The sequence below is a fragment of the Lissotriton helveticus genome, chromosome 8, assembly GCF_964261635.1.
Source record: "Lissotriton helveticus chromosome 8, aLisHel1.1, whole genome shotgun sequence".
Lineage (NCBI taxonomy): Eukaryota > Metazoa > Chordata > Amphibia > Caudata > Salamandridae > Lissotriton > Lissotriton helveticus.
Window position 1 is genome coordinate 721,411,051 of NC_136069.1, and position 19,002 is coordinate 721,430,052.

The 19,002-nt window shown below is 46.8% G+C and overlaps 1 protein-coding gene across 2 annotated transcripts in view; it reads left to right on the plus strand.

Annotated features, from left to right (window-relative positions):
- The first annotated feature begins 3,266 nt into the window (after positions 1-3,266).
- Positions 3,267-19,002, plus strand: part of FARP1 (FERM, ARH/RhoGEF and pleckstrin domain protein 1) — a 543,186-nt gene continuing 527,450 nt past the window's right edge. The window contains exon 1 of one of the 2 annotated variants that reach the window (XM_078657512.1): positions 3,267-3,522. The gene's annotated coding sequence lies outside the window, so the exon portion shown is untranslated. The remainder of the gene's footprint in view (positions 3,523-19,002) is intronic. The other variant, XM_078657514.1, reaches the window with a different exon arrangement.

The window sequence follows — 19,002 nt, forward strand, 5'->3', positions numbered from 1 at the left end:
CATGTGCTGCGAGTTTGTCGTTAGGAACTCCACAGCTCCATGATGGCTTTACTGAATGCATAATAAACCAACACTGATGACAGTGCTGGATTTATTACAAAATGCACTCGGAGGGCATCTTAGAGATGCCCACCTGAAAAACTGACAACTCCCTTGTATCCTGCTCACTGGTCTTCCACACTCAGACATGTTTCTTACTTCCCTGAGGTGGGAGCCCTTGTGGCTCAGGAACAAAGCCTGCTTGAGGTGGAGGTGCTTCTCAATTACCCCAAACAGGAACATCATTTAGAGCGGTGAGCCTCAAAGGCTTCCTGCCCTTTGCTATATTATACAGGGCCTCTCCAGCCAGTGAAGATGCGCGCCCCCTTGACCAAGACCCACTTTTGTCTGCAAGGTCGGCAGGAAAATTAGTAGTCAGGAGAGGTGTGTCCCCTCTTAGCCAGAACCACGCCAAAGGTGCACCAAGCTGAAATGACTCCCTCCTTAGAAAATCCTTCATGTTGGTTAGAAGGATTTTAGTTAATAGGATCAATCAATCAGAGTACTTGTAAAGCGCACTACTTTACCCGTGAGGGTCTCAAGGCGCTGAGGGGAGGGGGTGCCGCTACTGCTCGAAGACCCAGGTCTTGAGGAATCTTCTGAAGGCGAGTAGGTCTTGGGTCTGCCGTAGGATGATGGAATGCCCCCTCCCCAGAGGGAGGGGACATATTAAGGGCATAGTCACCCTAAAGGCAAGTAGCCCATTGACTACTACCTGCCAGGACCAGTAATGCCTCTAAATTCATTATTTAGGGTCACCCCTGAACCGTGATCCTCCGATTCCTGCAACCTACGAAGAAGACGCAGTGCAGCAAAGCCTGAAGATGATGACTGACCAGCTTCGTATTCAGCTGGAACCGCGATCTCTGCCCACTCTGCACCTGACACCCACGGCCCGAGTCTGAGTGGCTCACCTGTCCAGAGAAGTCTCCCCAGCGATCCTGACCCTGACACCATCGATGGCAGACCTCTCCTGGAATCCATGAAGACGTCTGCAGCCGTATGACTGCGACCAGCTCTGGTAAAGACAATCCAACACCCAAGGACACACCTCCATCCTCAGCCTCCTGACTTTGGGGAACCAAGCCAACAGTGCCCAGGCATCCACTGACACGATCTACTTACCTGCCCAGCGGTTGGTCACCTTCATCCAGCCTCATGGTCCGAGCCTGCAGCGTCTTTGTGTGACCGAAATTCCCATTCACTTGCATTTGGCACCTATTGCTGATTTGCACCCTGCCGGCCCTGTGCCGCTGGAGGTGCATGGATGGTGCTGCCTGATGGCCCCCCATGCTTGCTTTAACCCCCGGGGGCCTGTGCCCTGAAACTGTGGGTATTTATCTGCAACCAGCAGCACTTGTGGGTGCTCCCAGTCTCCATTGACTCACAATAGGCCCAGTGACCTCTACACTGGGCCGCCTCAGTGCTGCTGGTGGTGCGATACCTACCTTGATCTGACCCTTGCACAGGGCTTGTCCGAACCCCCAAAGACTGGAAGAGTAAGTTGAGTACTTACCCGTTAATGTACATAACTGTTTTCCTCCTGTAGGATTGCATTGCCTTTCTTGCTATTTGCACTGTCTACCTTTCACTTTGCTAGGTTACTGCTTTTGTTAGTTGACGCCACAAAAGTATTTTCTGTATCACCGTAACTTACTTTACTGCCTTTACAAATACATTTTCACTGTACCTGAAAAGTATTGCTATTCTAAAACTAGTACTTACCTGCAACTAAGTTTCTCTTGGTTTCAAAAACAAAAGTAAGAAAGTAATATTTTAAAACAAAAACAATTGCTCTTGGATTCAGTATTTGAGTGTGTGGAATCATTTCTTGCCTGAGTGTGTACAACAGATACTTAACACATCCCTCCGATAAGCCTGACTGCTCAACCACACGACCGCAAAAGAGAATAAGGTATTATCTACTTTAACCTCTGTAAACCATCTGGGGATCCAGTGGACTCTGTGCACATTTACCCTAATTTGGTATAGTAAATACAGAGCCAGCCTCCTGCAATGGGTCCCCCATTTTCCTTGCTTTCAATTTAGGGCCCTTGGCACATTGCTACTCCAATCCACTGCATACAACTTTGGAATTAAAAAAAAAAAATATATATATATATATATATATTCCCCAAGATTCCTCGAACTCAAGGACGCCACTCCGCAGGTGAGTTGTTTGACAAAACTTTATTTTAGGAAGCTGTACATCACGCCTGCATTTTCAAAAGTCCCCGACGCGTTTCGAAGCCTCCCGCTTCTTCCTCATGGGGCAACAAAAGGCACATCACGGATTCAACTGCATCCTATCATTTAACCACTGCGCATGCACTCTCCAGTGAGTTGCATGCTGGTGAATGCAGTTCGCTATATCCCACAATTGGGGTCCGTTATAATGTCCTTCCAATTTTCCTGTTGCTTCAACTTTGCATTTTACAGCCCTCCAGTGGGCTCCAGGCGCAATGCTGAGCCTCCTTCCCTGACTAACTCGCGCTGCTAACCGGGTTGAAAAGTGCATCCCAGCAGCCCCGTTACCATACTTCCAACGGGCGGTGCATCCTTCACGGCTGAGGCTGCCGCTTGTTATCTTCCCCAAGATTCCTCGAACTCAAGGACGCCACTCCGCAGGTGAGTTGTTTGACAAAACTTTATTTTAGGAAGCTGTACATCACGCCTGCATTTTCAAAAGTCCCCGACGTGTTTCGAAGCCTCCCGCTTCTTCCTCATGGGGCAACAAAAGGCACATCACGGATTCAACTGCATCCTATCATTTAACCACTGCGCATGCACTCTCCAGTGAGTTGCATGCTGGTGAATGCAGTTCGCTATATCCCACATATATATATATTAATACATCAAGAGAAAGTAAGGATAGACGGTCAATGATTGTATTGGCTACTAACGCTTCGGGAATTTCCCATGGCAGCTCGGCAAGGTCAGAAAGAAGCCGCATCCCTCCGTAAACCGCCGCCTCCTGCGAGAGGATAATAGATCAGCCGGGTTAGCGGCAGAGTTTCAGTATAGGGGTGGATGGGGGAGGTGTGGGTCACACACATAGCAAGCTCAACAATATAGACAAAATCAGGACTTCTGCCTTTTAACATTGATACGCCTGAAGAGAAAATGTGCTCGCAAAATATATTCCACTGCTAGCCCTGCCGCTTGAACACCGCCTCTCCGGAGGAGGTGTGGTATGCTAACTAAGGAGGCCGGATCGCTGCTGAATAATACGACAGGGCGGATCGAAAGGCAGTCCCGCTGAATGGAGCGGGCGGCGCCACTGGCTGCGGGAGAGCAGGCTCTGAGGAGGCGGCGGCAGCTCAGCCCGGAGGCCCCGACGCTGCCCCCTTCCGCCGCTCCATGCGAGGGATATCACACTCCGCGACTCGTGAGGAGAGCTGCGCCGGGACTGAGGCGAGGGCTCGAGGCCGCCGAGCGACGCGCGGGACCCGCCGGGGAGGCTGGAGGGCGCCGCTCCGGAGGGTGAGGAGGACGAGGCGGAACAATGTGGCGGGGGAGGGGGGAGGGATGCGCGGCCGCACTGGAGCCTCAGACACCGGGAGGGCAGGCGCGTGGCCCCGTCCGGGTGCCAGGCGGGCAGAGTGGGCACAGGTGGGCACTTCAGAGGGCACCAGACTCCCGCATACGTCGTGTCGCCGCAGGACCACAGTGCGGCGCGTCCTTCACTGCAGTGTGCTCTTCATGACAGGAATCCAGGCGCATAGTTGTGACAAGGGGGGTGCACACTTCCAAGCCATATCTCATCATTCCCTGGCTGTGAATGTAGCGCCGGGGGGTCTAGGTGTGTGAGTGAAAATGATGCGTAATGTTTAGTCTGGTTCTTTTGTAAAGCGCCCTAATCCCATTGGCTAGGTTGGCGCTATAAAAGTGTACACAAAAACAGTGACTGTTAATGTGGTAGGTTTCATTGGGTGAATTTCGTGGAGCCTGAGATTTTTCGGCATATAATAATCAGCTGTCGTGAGCACAAAATCCCAGTTACAGCGCCAAGAGCCCGTGGAAAGGGCAGGGGTGTACTTTACTTTTACAGTCTTATGATATATGTGGGACTGTCTATTGGTGCACGTTAGTTGTAGATTGTGTTTTTTTAACAAGTCGAGCATACTCGCTTTTCTTGGTGAGCACATCTGTTCAGTGTCCCAAAATACATCCTGTGCAACTGGGTGGGACAGAACCCACTTGAAACCGTTAAAGTGTAATTTACACCAGAGTGGGAAAACTGGCCAGACTGCGACTTCTAGGTTTAACTGTTACTCAGCCCCCAACCTGCCAGGAGAACTGAGACCCTTGAATGCGAAGCCCCCCTTTCTAGTGTCATTCACACACTTTTAGTCCAAAAAAAAGTCACATCAATCAACTGTTATTTTACTACTTGTTTCCCTAACTAGCTCTTCCATCTAGGACAACTATTGCGATTTATATAGCGCACGTATCACCCGAAGGCATCAAGGCGCTTGCCTTGGGAACCCGTCCTGGTATTCCCCTGTGAGATAACCCCAGCAGGGTATCCACAAGGTGAAAGCCAGGCATCCCGCCGCGAGGGGCCATAGTGGAGATTAACAAGTCAAAGGGCAAATAAATACAATGGCCAGATGTCGGCATGTACGTTATACAGGGGAGACATAACTGGGTCCACTGTTGATGGCGCTATATTTACCATTGGTGACATGACAGGGTAGCTATTTTCTCAGCTGCGTGTTTTACATAAGCCCTGCGGTGGTATGTGCCATATGAGGTGGAGGGGGGCTTGGAGAGCGGGGATGAAAGCTATTTTGTAAAGCAGAAGGTGATTACGATGAATATATAGTTATTTAGTTACACTATGCTTCTACAAAGACAATGAAGTCGATTGACCACGCCCTTCTCTCAGATTCTGAAAAACTCGTGTTTTGGAATTTAATAATGTGTCCCTATGAACGGTTAACTGAGTTTTTTGATCGCATACCGAGGCATGAATAGTTCTGTTGTGCTGTGACAGCGCCTCGTGTCAGGTTTGTACACTAGGTGGCGCTTGTCATATTTGTGAAATTAAGGCTTTGTTTCTTGGAAGTTTTTGGTCATTCTCAGAGGGCTGCGGGGGTCTGTAAAACCCTTGGATGTTTTTGGTTTTATTTAATTTAAGGGGCAAAGACACGTTTGGAATGCTGCTGTGCAAGATGTACTTTTGTAATTTGTAGTCCTTCTACCAGATGTGCTGTGCTTAGTTTCGAATTTTGAATTTCTTAAATGAAAGGCTCTTGGTTACATCAGATGGGTGGGTAAGGATGTGTCAGTTTGAAGGTGCATCATTACGATTAGTGATCACACACAAAATATATGCTGCAAATTTAGGAATAACTCGGACGCTGACAAATGGGAAGAGGGTAATTAATATGTTATGGGTGACAATGGAGCAGGTATTTGCAAAGCGCAAACGTAACCAAAAGTAAGGTGAGCGCTATTTAGGGTCTGAGGTAAGGATACAGTCAATGAGTAATTGGAGATGAAGCAGGTTTGTGAAAGTGGAGGTGGTCTATCGGTCACTTCGTTAGGTGTAGTGTTCTTTAAATATGTGTCTGCGGCACGTTCCCAAAATGGGTAAGGGTTGGGGAAAATGTAAATCTGACAGTAAGCAATGTTTTCTGTTTACATGAAATGTGCTTTTAGGGCACATTTAAAGAGTTCAAGGTAGGGGTATCCACGGAGGGTTGTTACTGGGAAGACCACTGAACCTCAATGAGACGGAAGGGCATGGGGAACGGTCTGTAGGTTGGCAGAGCAAAAGCTGGTGCAAGACGAGCCCGGGGATGTCATAGAGGAGCTTCCATGTTGAGTTTTGCAGACTGATAGGAGTTTATTTACACCAGCCCTTTTCTAGGCTGAGAACCATCCGCCTTGGTATCTATGTAGAAAGGTGAGAGACAGTGGAGTTTCAGGAGGCCTACTGACTACATTACTGACTTTGTTAAGGGGGAGAGTGGTACTGGTAGAGTCTAACTAATACGTTACAAAAGATCCACTTGCCCATAACTAGTGCATTTATAAATTGTGCAGCAATTTGGAACAGGAAGGGCTGGCGAAGCTCTTTTAATAGTCAGTCCTTGGTACCAGGTGGAGATGATGGGCTCCATCTTCATGGAGTAATTGAACAGCACACAGTCATTCACAAATGATGAGGGAATATGAGCATCTGTGGAGAGACAGGAAAGTACTATCATCTACTTCGAGTTGGAAGATGCACCAAAGGAAGAGAGGAGGTCATCGTAGACGAGCGCCCAGGAGGGATCCCTAGGGAACACCTTCTGAGAGTCTGGCGGACAGTGAGAAGGAGCAGCACCAAGAGGCTGAGGCTGTGTGGTTGAAGTTGTGAGCAGTGTATCTTTTCAGTGTAGAGCCCATTGCATCTGTGGAGGTGAAAATCGTGAGCATAGTGTGGTGATAAACAGTGTGGAAAGCTGGTGAGATGTCCCTGAAGATGGTTATGGAAGAGTGGTGGTTGTGGTGGATTGAAGGAAGAAAGTTGGATAGGTGAGTGAGGGCCAACTCTTATATAGACATGACTGTTTTAGGATGGAGAAATTCCTGGCCCACCTTAAGGTCACATGGTAAAGTAGATTCTCGTGTCGCGTTGAGGAGCAAGGCAAGGCGACATGAGCGTTCAGGTTAACACACGAGGAACACCAAAGCCTCAAGTGTCTTCTAAACCCCTACTTCCATCTTACTTTCCAGCACCATACACATTTTTCACAGCATAAAAGATCCCCCATGGCTTGTGGCCCTCTTCAGCAAATCATTGCAGACAGACAGGCCTGTGGTTTTATATTCACCTACCAAACAATTTACTTCTCCTGACCTGGCACTTCAGTGTATATCCTCCACCACCACCACCATCCCAGATATTTCCAGGTCGTTTTGAAAAGTCCTGCTTGAGGCTGCAATACAAGGGGAAATATAGAATATTTTTGGACCTCGTTTTGTGGAGTGTGTATGGGTGTCTTCATCATTCGCTGCTCCACCCCTGCATGTACTGGTGCATACATGCAGATCAGTATGGAGCAGTAATGACACATTCCCTAATTTAATGTAATGCATCCCTAAGCTTTATTCCTCTGAACCATCTCAACCCCTCCCCCCACGCTATCTATCCTGTTGATGATTCTTTGAGGGGTGATTTGTGCACCTTGAACCCTTAGAAAAAGACCTACCACCATTCATTCAATCAATCATTCAAGGGGTGATAAAGCGCAACTACTCACCCATGAGGGTCTCAAGGCCCTGGGGGGAGGTGGGGAGCAGATCCGTTTAAGTGCTGGGGTCATTGGAAGAGCCAGGTCTTGAGTTCCTTCCTGAACTGGGGTAGCGTGATAGATAGTCTGAGGTGGAGGGGTAGGGTGTTCCAGGTCTTGATAGCGAGGAAGGAGTATGACTTTCCTCCAATTCTGGTCTTGCGGATCCATGGGACAGTGGCTAGGGTGAGCTAGGTAAAGCAGAGGTGTCTTTTGGGTGCGTGGAAGGAGTCGTCAGCTGTTCGGGTGTGGAGGGCCGTGCAAGCATGGGTGAGGAGTTTGAAGGTTATTCTTCTGTCTGCCGGGAGCCGGTGGAGTTCGCAGAGGTGTTGAGTGATGTGGCTGTGCTGGGGGAGGTTGTGGACCAGTCTGGCTGCGGCATTCTGAATATTCTGGAGCTTGCAGAGGTTTTTCTGGGTTAATTGGAGGGCTCCTCACCTTGAAGCCAGGCCCTGAGTGAGCTCCCTACATTATCTTATATTATTGTGTAAGCTCACGTTTTTCTTCCAAGCATATACTGATAACTGTAACTGATGTAACAATGTTCTGATGCAATGTCTTATCTCATGTAAAGCGCCCAGATACCTCCGGGTCTAGCCAGCGCTATATAAAACTTTTTCAAATAAACAAAATAGGTGTGCATCCTTTAGAAGATGACCACAGTTTGGGAATTGTTCCGGTACTTCCTGTGGGGGGGGACGACACACTGTTGGCGTTAGATACCTCTTGCACCCGTTGTCGGAGATTTCGCAGGGTCTGCGACCCCCAGATTTTTGGGATATCCCCATTGAGATGCATGTAGTTATTTTAAAAATCTGGCATGGATCCCGGTTTGGAGACCGAGTGGCCTGAGAAGTAGTTTTGCTGGCACCCTTCCCCCACCGCCTGACTGGAAGCAGTTCGAGTAGCCGGCGGCCTGTCTCGCGGGGGAGGGGCGGTCGTCCTACCTGCTCATGCTCCAGGCAGCAGACGGGCGGGCACTTGTTCGCCCCTCCAAAGACAGGTCACTGAGAGCTGAATGCACCCGGCCTTTCACTCCGCCAGGCTTGTGATCACAGAGCCGGGCCTCCCACATTCCTGACCCCAGACGGTCTTGCAGGGCATGCACGCGCTTTCCTGGTAATTACTCCTCTCTTCCGCGGCTTTGCTACACAGCTGTGCATGCTGTATATGTGTGCATTTAACACTGATTTAAGGCGGCTGCTTAATAATGGAGCTTTAGCAATCAGACTGAGAATGGGATTTTTTTGGGGGCCACGTACTGTAACAAGTTTGTGTCGTCATCGGTGTCAGTCAACTCGTTTCCAGCATTTTTTTGCAGTAGGGAACCAATTTTATTTCCTTACATTTTGATTATGATCTTTTTGTTTCCCGTATAACTTTATCTCTTCCCTTTCACTCGTTCTGTCTAAGCCCCCTGTTTTCTTCTGCCGTTCTATTTTAGATGTCTCTTCCGTGTCTTTTTATTTCCCACTTTTTTTTCCTCCCCCCCTTTATTCTCTTTCTTTGTCTCCTTCATTCTCTCCTCCCTTTCCTTTCCACACATCGCATTCTCATGGAATACCCTGGCCTCCTCTCCCTCGGGCACATTCCTCTCCTGTTAATGGCGAAAGAGAGGGCTGCTGTCGGTGTGTTTTATGTGCATCGAGTGCTTTCAGGCAGGTAGTCGGAATCCTCGCCTCTGCAGTCTGTCGTGATTATGTTGTTAGGACAAGTGCTTTGCATACATACTCCGTCAAATCGATGCCAGTGTCAGCAGTGGCCCACTTTGTGGAGATTTGTCGCACGTTCTCTCTTCACAAAACGTTAAGCGTCCTATTCTCCACGTGTCTCTTAGTGTAAAAAAAAAAGATTTTATACAACGCCAAGTTGCCCCCAGGGCTTTACAAGAGAACCTGACTGGGCTACAAATTGGGCCTCTTTGATAGGCGCGGGGAGATTAAGTGATGAGTTAAATCACAGGGCATGAGCCAAGGGTGGGATTCAAACCGGATTGCCCAGTTCCAAGGTCGGCAGCTCTAGCCGCTAGGCCTCCTCTTCTCTCCTACTTGTATTATATTCTCTGCTGTGTATTGTATTGTATTGTAATTGCATTTATATAGCGCTTACTACCTCTGACGAGGCGTCGAAGCGCTTTTTCGGCGGGTTGTACGCTACTCCGGGACCCATAGAGGATTAGTGTTGAATTAGTATAGTGAAACGTGCAAGTACATTTTATGTGGTGGATAGGTTAGTCAGTTATTTGGATATGAAATGATAGTAGAAGGATAGAGGAGGACAAAGGTTTGTATTTATATAGCGCTTGTTGAAGCACGCTATTCCGGAAGCCTATAAAGGATTAGTGGTGAATTAATATGGTGAAATATGAGGTAATTTCAGTGGTGGATATTAGTCTGTTACTTGGAGTGAGAAGGATAGCAGAGGGATAAAAGGGGAAGAAAGATTAACATTCATATAGCACTTGTTACCCCTGATGGGTGTTGAAGCACTTTTCTGGCGAGTAGCACACCACTCCGGAAATGAGCCAAGATTGAGCATGGCCTACTTAATGAATTCAGGACTTCTGCAAGAGTAAGTCATAGCAAACTCTATGTGACTCGAGAGTAAAGTATTTCGTTTATTTTGGTTTATTTCATTTGTGTCATGTGTTCACCATGGCACAAAGAAACTGGCAGAACTTAACTTAAAACATTAAACTGCTGGAAAAGATTTTCCCCTTCTTTGGAGCTAATAAGATTGTCCGGATGAAATCACCGAGCATGCATCATGTGGCTGCCCCATGTCTGTTGCGCATGCATCAAGCCAACAAATAGTGTGTAGCCCATTGTGAAATGTTCAAAGGGGTAAGAAGGCAGAATGGTGGATACAGAGAATGTGGTCCATTGCACCATGATAAAAGGAGCAAAGTATCTCGATGACTAGTCGTCCTTCCGGTTATCTGAAGCTAGACCTTTGCAGAAGAGGTGGACTTCAGGCTGTGACGTGGTGGGCTTTTCTATATTTAGTAGGGCTTCACATAAAGTTTGAACCTAGTGCCCATGTAAGGAAACTGAGACATGGTCTGCATTCACTAATGAAGGGAGGACGGTGAGTGCATGTAAACACAGAAGGGATTGGTAACACAGGCATGGGGAGATGACCTATGAAGTCTATAGTGGCAATCTTAGTTTTCCCTGTAAGATACTACATCTTCCAGGCGTAGGCTGACCTGCTCCGACACATCTGAACCCCTAGTAGACAATTTTGTGCATCAGCCAGACACACAAGAATCTGAGGGTGGGTGGTTGGGGGGGGAAGGTGAGGGGGGGAGCAGAAGAGAGATATATTAAATGACTACCATCACCAGTTCCATGTAACCCACCTTCTTGGGCTAGAACATACTTTGAGATACCCACCACCTGGTCTACCTTGTACTCTTATGTACACTACAAAGACAACTCTCTCTTTCTCTTTCTCTCTCTTTCTCTCTCTCTCTTCCTCTTTCTCTTCCTCTTTCTCTTTCTCTTTCTCTCCTCTCTCTTTCTCTCTCCTCTCTCTTTCTCTCCTCTCTCTCTTTCTCTCCTCTCTCTCTTTCTCTCCTCTCTCTCTTTCTCTCCTCTCTCTCTTTCTCTCCTCTCTCTCTTTCTCTCCTCTCTCTCTCTTTCTCTCCTCTCTCTCTCTTTCTCTCCTCTCTCTCTTTCTCTCCTCTCTCTCTCTTTCTCTCCTCTCTCTCTCTTTCTCTCCTCTCTCTCTTTCTCTCCTCTCTCTCTTTCTCTCCTCTCTCTCTCTTTCTCTCCTCTCTCTCTCTTTCTCTCCTCTCTCTTTCTCTCCTCTCTCTCTCTCTCTCTTTCTCTCTCTCTCTTTCTCTCTCTCTCTTTCTCTCTCTCTCTCTCTCCTCTCTCTCTCTCTCTCTCTTTTCTCTCTCTCTCTTTCTCTCCTCTCTCTCTCTTTCTCTCCTCTCTCTTTCTCTCCTCTCTCTCTCTCTCTCTCTCTCTCTCTTTCTCTCTCTCTCTCTCTCTTTCTCTCTTTCTCTCTCTCCCTCTCTCTTTCTCTCTGTCTCCTCTCGATCTCTTTCTCTGTCTCCTCTCTATCTCTTTCTCTTTCTCTCTCCTCTCTATCTCTTTCTCTCTCTCCTCTCTCTCTCTCTCTCTCTCTCGTCGTGGGTGAGTACACTGAGTTACAAGGCATCCACACTAATGTAGAGTGCAGATTGAAAGGCCTGCCAACAACATGACAACATGACAACATGACTCGTGTCATGGCCTGGACTTGAGGACATGTTAGAGAGAGCACCACTTTGGATGAACCCCATTTCCAGCAGAGTTGAGCACTCTGCTGGTGAGAAACTTGCTAACAAAATCTTGCAGACCCCCTACCAGGGACCTCCGGATATGAGTGTCCTGGGCAGGAAACATACAGGGCACCTTGGAAAATACTGAAAAAGTAGCAGTGCAGCACAGGGAGACTATGCCAGGGGCTCGTGACCGTACAACCTGGGAGATATGGCCTCTTGAGAGTTTAAGACAGGTGTCATTTGAGAAATACCACATCCTTCTAATAAGTGTATTAAAAAACGATTTTTAGAACGCTAAATATTCCAAGGTGCATACCGGATATGGTAATTCTGCCTAAGCTAGGCATATGTGCATTGAATGACTGGCATGTTTATGTAGCACTGGAATCTGTGGGCCTTTGTTCGACTACCAGCCTAAAGTACAGATTGAAGAATAACCTAGCTGTTCTGCTTCCACTTACAGCTGGCGCAGAGCCAACATACAATAATAAAAAAAATTGTGTTATACTAGGTGACTATTTAGAGTTAAGCATGTCTAAAACCCATTCCCGAAAATAAAATATTTCTGCAAGCAAATGCTATGTTTTAAATGACTACCGTTTTAAAAGTTTGATTGATCTCTGATCACGTTGTTTGCAATTTTGTTTTACATGTTTTACTTTTGGCGGTGCAGTGACGTCTCTTCTGCCAATAGTATGACCGCTAAAACCTGATTTCTTAATTTAATGCAACTAAACACTTAGGCTCTTGGGGGGTGGAGGCTATTTTAAAATTGATTGTAAACTTAGTTTATCTGTGCTTTCTTTTGGTCTTTATCTACTCTAAGCTATTGCCCCCCCCCCCTAAAAAGCATTGCCTCGGCTAGATATATCTGGAAGCAGTGTTATAGTATGTGTAGTTGTGGTGTGACCTAGAAGACGAGTGTTCTCAGGTGCCCGAGCTCTACTTTAAATTACCCGAGTCCTGAAGTGATACCTGGAAGACCAGTAAGCTTTCCTGTGCGCATGTGTTATTCATCTGTGAGCCATTTTCAATTCTGATTTGATTACGGTATACGTTCTTTAAGGATAGCACAGTTTCGATGCCCGGTAATGGGAGTTTTAATGTTTGTAGTGACGTGCCAATGACTACTGGCTAAAGTGCGTTAAAAATATGAAATAGTTTGATACCGCCTGGCAATATTCTTTCAAGATCTCTGCTTTGTTCCCAGGGTACTTACTAAACCCCACCTTCTCTTACGCTTTAATCTCCTCTGAAATTGGTTGCACCTTTAATCCAAATTTTAATGAGTTTCATGTTTTTAACTATTATCGTAAGCAAAGTCGAATTAGTTGAAGGCTAAGCAAAAATGTAGAGCCAGCGTATGATGTGGAGCGTGCGGGTAGTCCCTATGCAACAACAAAAGCCTATGTTGAACCTGCTGCATAAAGGTGTTTGATATATTGAGGATTTCACTATAGAAAAAGCTTTTGTGAGTGACTTGGTATAGCACATGCAATTAAGTACACATTACCTGTTCATCTTCTAGGTAAGTACACAATCATTCCATGAGGTGATCACTTCACATGGCTACACCATTGTTTAGAGAGTGCATGCTGACCATGCAGATCTGTGTAAGTACCAGATGCAGTATCTCTGGTTGCTGTGGATGTACTTTCAACTAGGTACAAAATACATATGAACTTATTAAGGTGTTTTATAATATTCTACATACAAGTGCTGGAGTGAGTCTGAATAATTCAGTTTTCTGGGGGTTTCTTCAGTGTGTGTGTGGGTGAATTTGATTAGACCTCAGGGTAAGGCTGAGGGTATGCCCTTGTCTAGAACCTTGTACTGTCTGAATTCCTGTGCTCTATGTTCATCCGCCTGAATGACTGTGACTGGATTGTGTTACACGCCGATAAGCTGAGTTTTGTGGCTTGGGTGTTGCCTGATACTAGGTTTTGCAACTTTTTGTTGCTTTTTCACAGAAGGCTTTGTGCATATTGCAGAGAACCTTGACTTTGGTCCTGGCTTCGACTGGTAGCCAGTGGAGTGCTATTGAAGGACCCTTGATATTGCCTCTCGCACATAGATTGAGGCATCTTCTGGCTGCCTGGATTTGTAGCCTGACAAAAGGCCATTTTAGAGAGGTTTTTGTAAATATGCCCAGTTGGGACAAAAAGGAGGTCTGGTCCATTCCACCCACAGGTCGGTTTTTGAGTAGTTGGGAGTATTTGAGTTGTAGAAAACACTGGTAATAAATCCCCTTTACTGCTGCCTTTAATTGTGGAACGAACAACTGTTCTGAGCCTGAATATATTATTATAATGATATATTTTGGATATTGACATTTGCAGCAGACTAAGATACATGTGTCTTACAGGGCTGGTGCATTAAGGTTATTTTTCCAGAAGAAACAGTGTTGGACAATCAATCCCAACTTCTGAATGTGTGGCATTTTTTTCATCCAGTGATCTATGTTGTGCTTGATCTGCCTTAGTCCCGCAGGTTGACCTACCAACAGGTTTATATACATGCAAAAAACTTTGATACTAAAAGAATGCAAAACAACTCTGGCTAGTAAATTTAAGAAAGTTCATATGTGGGATCACATGCTATCATACAACTATTCAGTTGACCGATAAAGTGTGTCATGGCGCATTGCCAGTTGAGAGAGAAAAAAAATCTTGCAGAAGTATGTAACTCAATCTGCTGATGCAGGTGTGCACATATTGATCATTCTTTCAGCGAGTCACTAAGTTGTTTTAAAGTTAACATGGATTCTGGAATAAATACTTGTTTGCAGTGGTATAATTTTCTGAAAGACATGAGCAGGTGAAGACATATTACAGGAACCGTGACAAACCACTTGGTTGGCTCCTGCCAGAAAAAATGGTTAAAAGACTTAAGTTTGGATCTAATGGATAGCCTGCGCGCACTAAGGGGTATGTACTAATAATGATCTAGCCGTTATAGGGTCTTCGTTGCTTGGTGCAGATGAAGGAAGTATTGTCAACGCCTGTTCAGTTTTGCTCTCGCCAGATTTTACTTTTGGCTGTCTTTTTTTTGGGACTGTACACCTTGAACAGGGCATTCATAGAGTGTTAGCCCCTCATTAAATGTGAGATGTGTGAAAAATGTACTTCGATTAGATGCTTTTCAAGTTCAAGACATTCGATTTGGATAACAAAGAAGCCTCTGATAGAAATGAGGACTTACATTTGCTAGCCCACTTTTTTTTAGGTCGAGGCTGGGCAGCGCATGCACTGCTCCGCGATCCATGCTGTGTGAGTTAGGGATGTGAAGCCCAGCCCACTTTCTGCCCATATTTTTCATTGGCTTGTGTCGTTGTCCTTTGTAAATGCTGACTTCTGATTCCTTAATCGCCTTGTTAGTCCCTCCTTAGTACCGCCTTGTCTTAATTTGAAACCTCCCATGGCGACTGGCCCTTTTACTTCTGTTGCGACACGTTATGTTTGAATTTGGCTGTAAGCACTATTTTCTTTAATGGGTTTTGCCCTACTGCAGGCACGACGTGCTTTCCTTACATTCAGTGCACTATGCGCGCTTTCACTTTCAAAGCTGCTGTTCCAGGGAAGAGGAGAAAACTAAAGTACTGATTTAACTGGCCTACTCTGTAAAGTGGCGCTATTGTGTTTGCGTGTGACTGAAAATAATCTGGTCAATTTGCAGCCACTATGTTTTGCTTTATTTATTTCCCCATATTTCGAACCGTTTTGTTTTCTTCTTTGATTTACCCCTTCCGTCCGGAGACTGCAGTTTGGAACAAAAATGCCAGAGAAAGATGACTTTTTAACAAAATTATTTCTTTCTTTTTTGAATCCATTTCACAGGGAAACAAATGAAGGGAGGAAAGCGAAGGTAAGTACCGCTTGCTGAAGTCACAGGTTTTCTTCAGCAAGCTTGAACAAGGGAGGACATACATGGGGATCCACGGACCACCTCACCCTGTCCCCTTCGCCCAAGCCAACCCCATCTCCCCTACCTTTGCAATGCAAGTGGCTGCCGACTCCATAACCAATGCGCCCCACTTCGACCGCCTCCCCACCCCGCCCCCCTTTTCAAGTGCTGCCTCATTCGGGTACTCCTTCACTTCTCCCTACCCCACAGCTGCTGGCTTATGGACTTTAACTGCTTTGGACGCCCAGGAAATTTAAGGTAACCAGCAGTTCACAAACCTAGCTCCTTCCTGGTCACGCATACCTCCTCACTAGTGCCCAGCAACTTTACCCGCCAACGACCCCACTGATGCAGATGCTTTTGCGGAAGAGAAAAGTGCGGAAGAGAAAAACTAGGCTAAGAACTCTGAAAGGGGATGATAACTTCCCCACATTCCAGCCATAATATTTATACAGTACCCCCAGCCATTCCTTATTACCTTCTTCCGGAGGGTGGGGGGGATTGTTTTTAGGTTGAGCCTAGTGGTAGCGCACATGCGCTACTCGCTCTACGAGGCAGGCTGTATTAGGGTATGCACTAGCAGGCCCGCCCACTGTCCGCCCATATTTGTCATTGGCTTTGTGTCATTGTCTTTCATAAAGGCTGGCTTCCGATTCATTCCTTGTCTCCATTTGTTACCGCCTATAAGGACTGGACCTTTTACTTGGATTGATACACGGTCGGCTTTATCTAGTGGGTGAGCACTATTTTGATAATGGACACTGATGGAGACAATGGCGGCGCCTTTGTTTAGTATAAGCATGCTGAGCACGGCGCCCGCTTTAGAGACACAGTGTATCTATTTATTTACTGTTAATTTTATACGGAGCGTGCGCCCGCTTCAGGAACACCGTGCTCTGTTCCATTTTTTTATTTTTTTACTTTAATACCGAGTGCGGCGCCCACTTTAGGGACAGCGCACTCTTTCTTATTTAATTTCTTTTTACTTTAACATTAAGCGCGTCGCCCTCTTCACAGATACTGCTCTCGGCAATGGAATAGGTGTTGCTTTTGCGAAGGCTTGAGCTGTTGGTATTGTAAATGACAGTGCCTTTTAATTTTTTATAAAAGGCATTGCCATTTACAGTGCCAATGGCTCGAAGACTCGTGATTGCGAGACCTATTGCATTGTAAATGCTCGTTTTTCCTCCCCGTCTGCCCCTCCAAGCACACCTTATCCATTCTGATCACACCCCACTTGAACACAGCATCCTTTATGTCTGCCGCCTCCCTTAATTGCAGTTGCCTGGCCAAGTCTCCATGTAGGCCCCGAGGTGCTACCTGCTTTGTAACGCAAACGGTTCGGTAGTTGTGAAAACACACAAGGACCCCCCCCGTGGAGAAGTGTGGCTCAATGGTTAGAGCGGCAGACCCTGATGCAGAGGTCTAGCCCGGGACCAGGGTTCAATTCCCCGCCTCGGCGGGTCTTGGGCTCAAAATTCCACGGACCTGATAATTCTCGCCTCGGTGCCTATTCTAATCATGGAGTCCCACTCTGCAACTCTGGGCAATAGCTTGCTTAATCTCCACAACGGCCCCCACAACGCTAAGGATGCCTGGCCTACACCTTGGGGGTGCCCAGGAGTGGACACCTCACAGGGAAAGCCAGGATGGGTTCCACAGCGGTATTCGTACAAGCGCCTTGAGACCCTTGCGGGTGAGTAGTGCGCTATACAAGTATCAATTTACATTTTTTTTTTTTTTACTTTGCAAAGTCTCTTTTCTCAAGCTCACTGCGTACAACCACCCACCCCATCGCAACGTTCCACATTGCAACAACTGTGCCAATCCACTCCTGCCTCATGTCCCCTCCAACCCAAGGCCTTACTGCTCCCTTAGACCTCCCTGCCTCCTCACCTTACACAATGCTGCAGCAACACCTATCTAAATGGAATTCCCAGGAGAAAGAGGGCCCCTTGTCAGGTGCCCGCTAAATACCTTCTACTTCAAGGCCGAATTCCTATTCCTAAATTTACGACTGGGCTGGTCTAGCATTTATGTTATGTTATGTTAGGGATTACTTGTATAGCGCCTATCACCGCCGGTCTCTAAGCGCTTACCAGAAAGAACATAACACACTAATGACCCTAGAACCTCAGTTGTTTCACCTCCTATGATGTCATGAAGGCCTTTCTGAAAAGATAAGTTTTTAGTTTCTTTCTGAAAGGTAGAAGCTGCGATTCCTCTTTCAAGGTAGGTGGAAGCTCGTTCCACAGTTGTGGAAGGAGCACAGACAAGGCCCTGCCTCCTTTGGTCTTTAATTTGAACCTAGGTTGAGACAGGTTGGAGGATGTTCCTGAGCGCAATAGCCTCCCGGGAATATACCTCTTTAGACGTTGCTTAATGTACTCTGGGGCTTTCCCAAAGAGTGCCTTATGGGCCACACAGAGACATTTGAACTGCACTCGGAATTTCACTGGGAGCCAGTGCAGCTTCTGAAGCAGTGGGGTTACATGCGAGTTTCTAGGCAAAGAATGGATCAGCCTGGCCGCATCGTTTTGAATTACCTGCAGCTTCCTCAGCAGCTTCTGTGATAGGCCTAGGTATAAGGCATTGCCATAATCAAGTCTCGAAATGACTGTGGCGGATACGATCGATTGCAGGGTGGAGGCAGATAAGATGGGAACTAGCTTTCGCAATTGCCTCAACACACCAACGCAGGATCCTACCACAGCAGAAACTTGAGGGGCCATTGAGAGGTCTGCATCGATCCTTAACCCCAAGCTTTTTACCACAGAGCCAGGAGACGGAGTGGTTCCTAGCTCGGGGGGCCAGTACAAGTCACTCCAGGGATCCTCTTTGTTGCTAATCACCAGCACTTCCGTCTTGTCAGCATTCACTTTCAACAGATTGTTAGTCATCCAGTTGACTGTGAATGAGAGCAGATTCCTCACTGATTCCTGGGCCTCTTTGGTGTTGTCCAACCGGACTAAGAGCTGAGTATCATCTGCGTAATTAAAAATTTCACAGTTCATATGCATAAGCTCCTCCACCAGTGGTTGTAGATAGATATTAAAAAGCAGGGGGGATAACGCCGACCCCTGGGGCACTCCCCAGGTCACGTCACGAATCTCAGACAGTTGGTCTCCTAGCTGCACTCTCTGGGTTCGACCAGACAGGAAGGATTCTAGCCACTTGAGCACCTGGCCTGTGATCCCCAATTTTGTGACACGGTCCAGCAAGATGGTATGGCTGACCGTGTCGAAAGCCGCCGATAAGTCTAATAGAATCAAGGCACAGGGCTGTTTGTTATCTGCCCTGACTCTCAACTCATCGGCGACCGAGGCCATGACTAATTCTGTGCTATGTTGGGGCCGGAACCCAGCCTGCCTGGTATGAAGGAGATGGTTTTCTTCCAGATGGCTGGCTAGAGTGCTGAGAACGTGTTTTTCTAAGATCTTGCTTAGAAAAGGCAACTGCGAAATGGGCCTATAATTTTTTAAGGCTGTCGTGTCTGTTCCT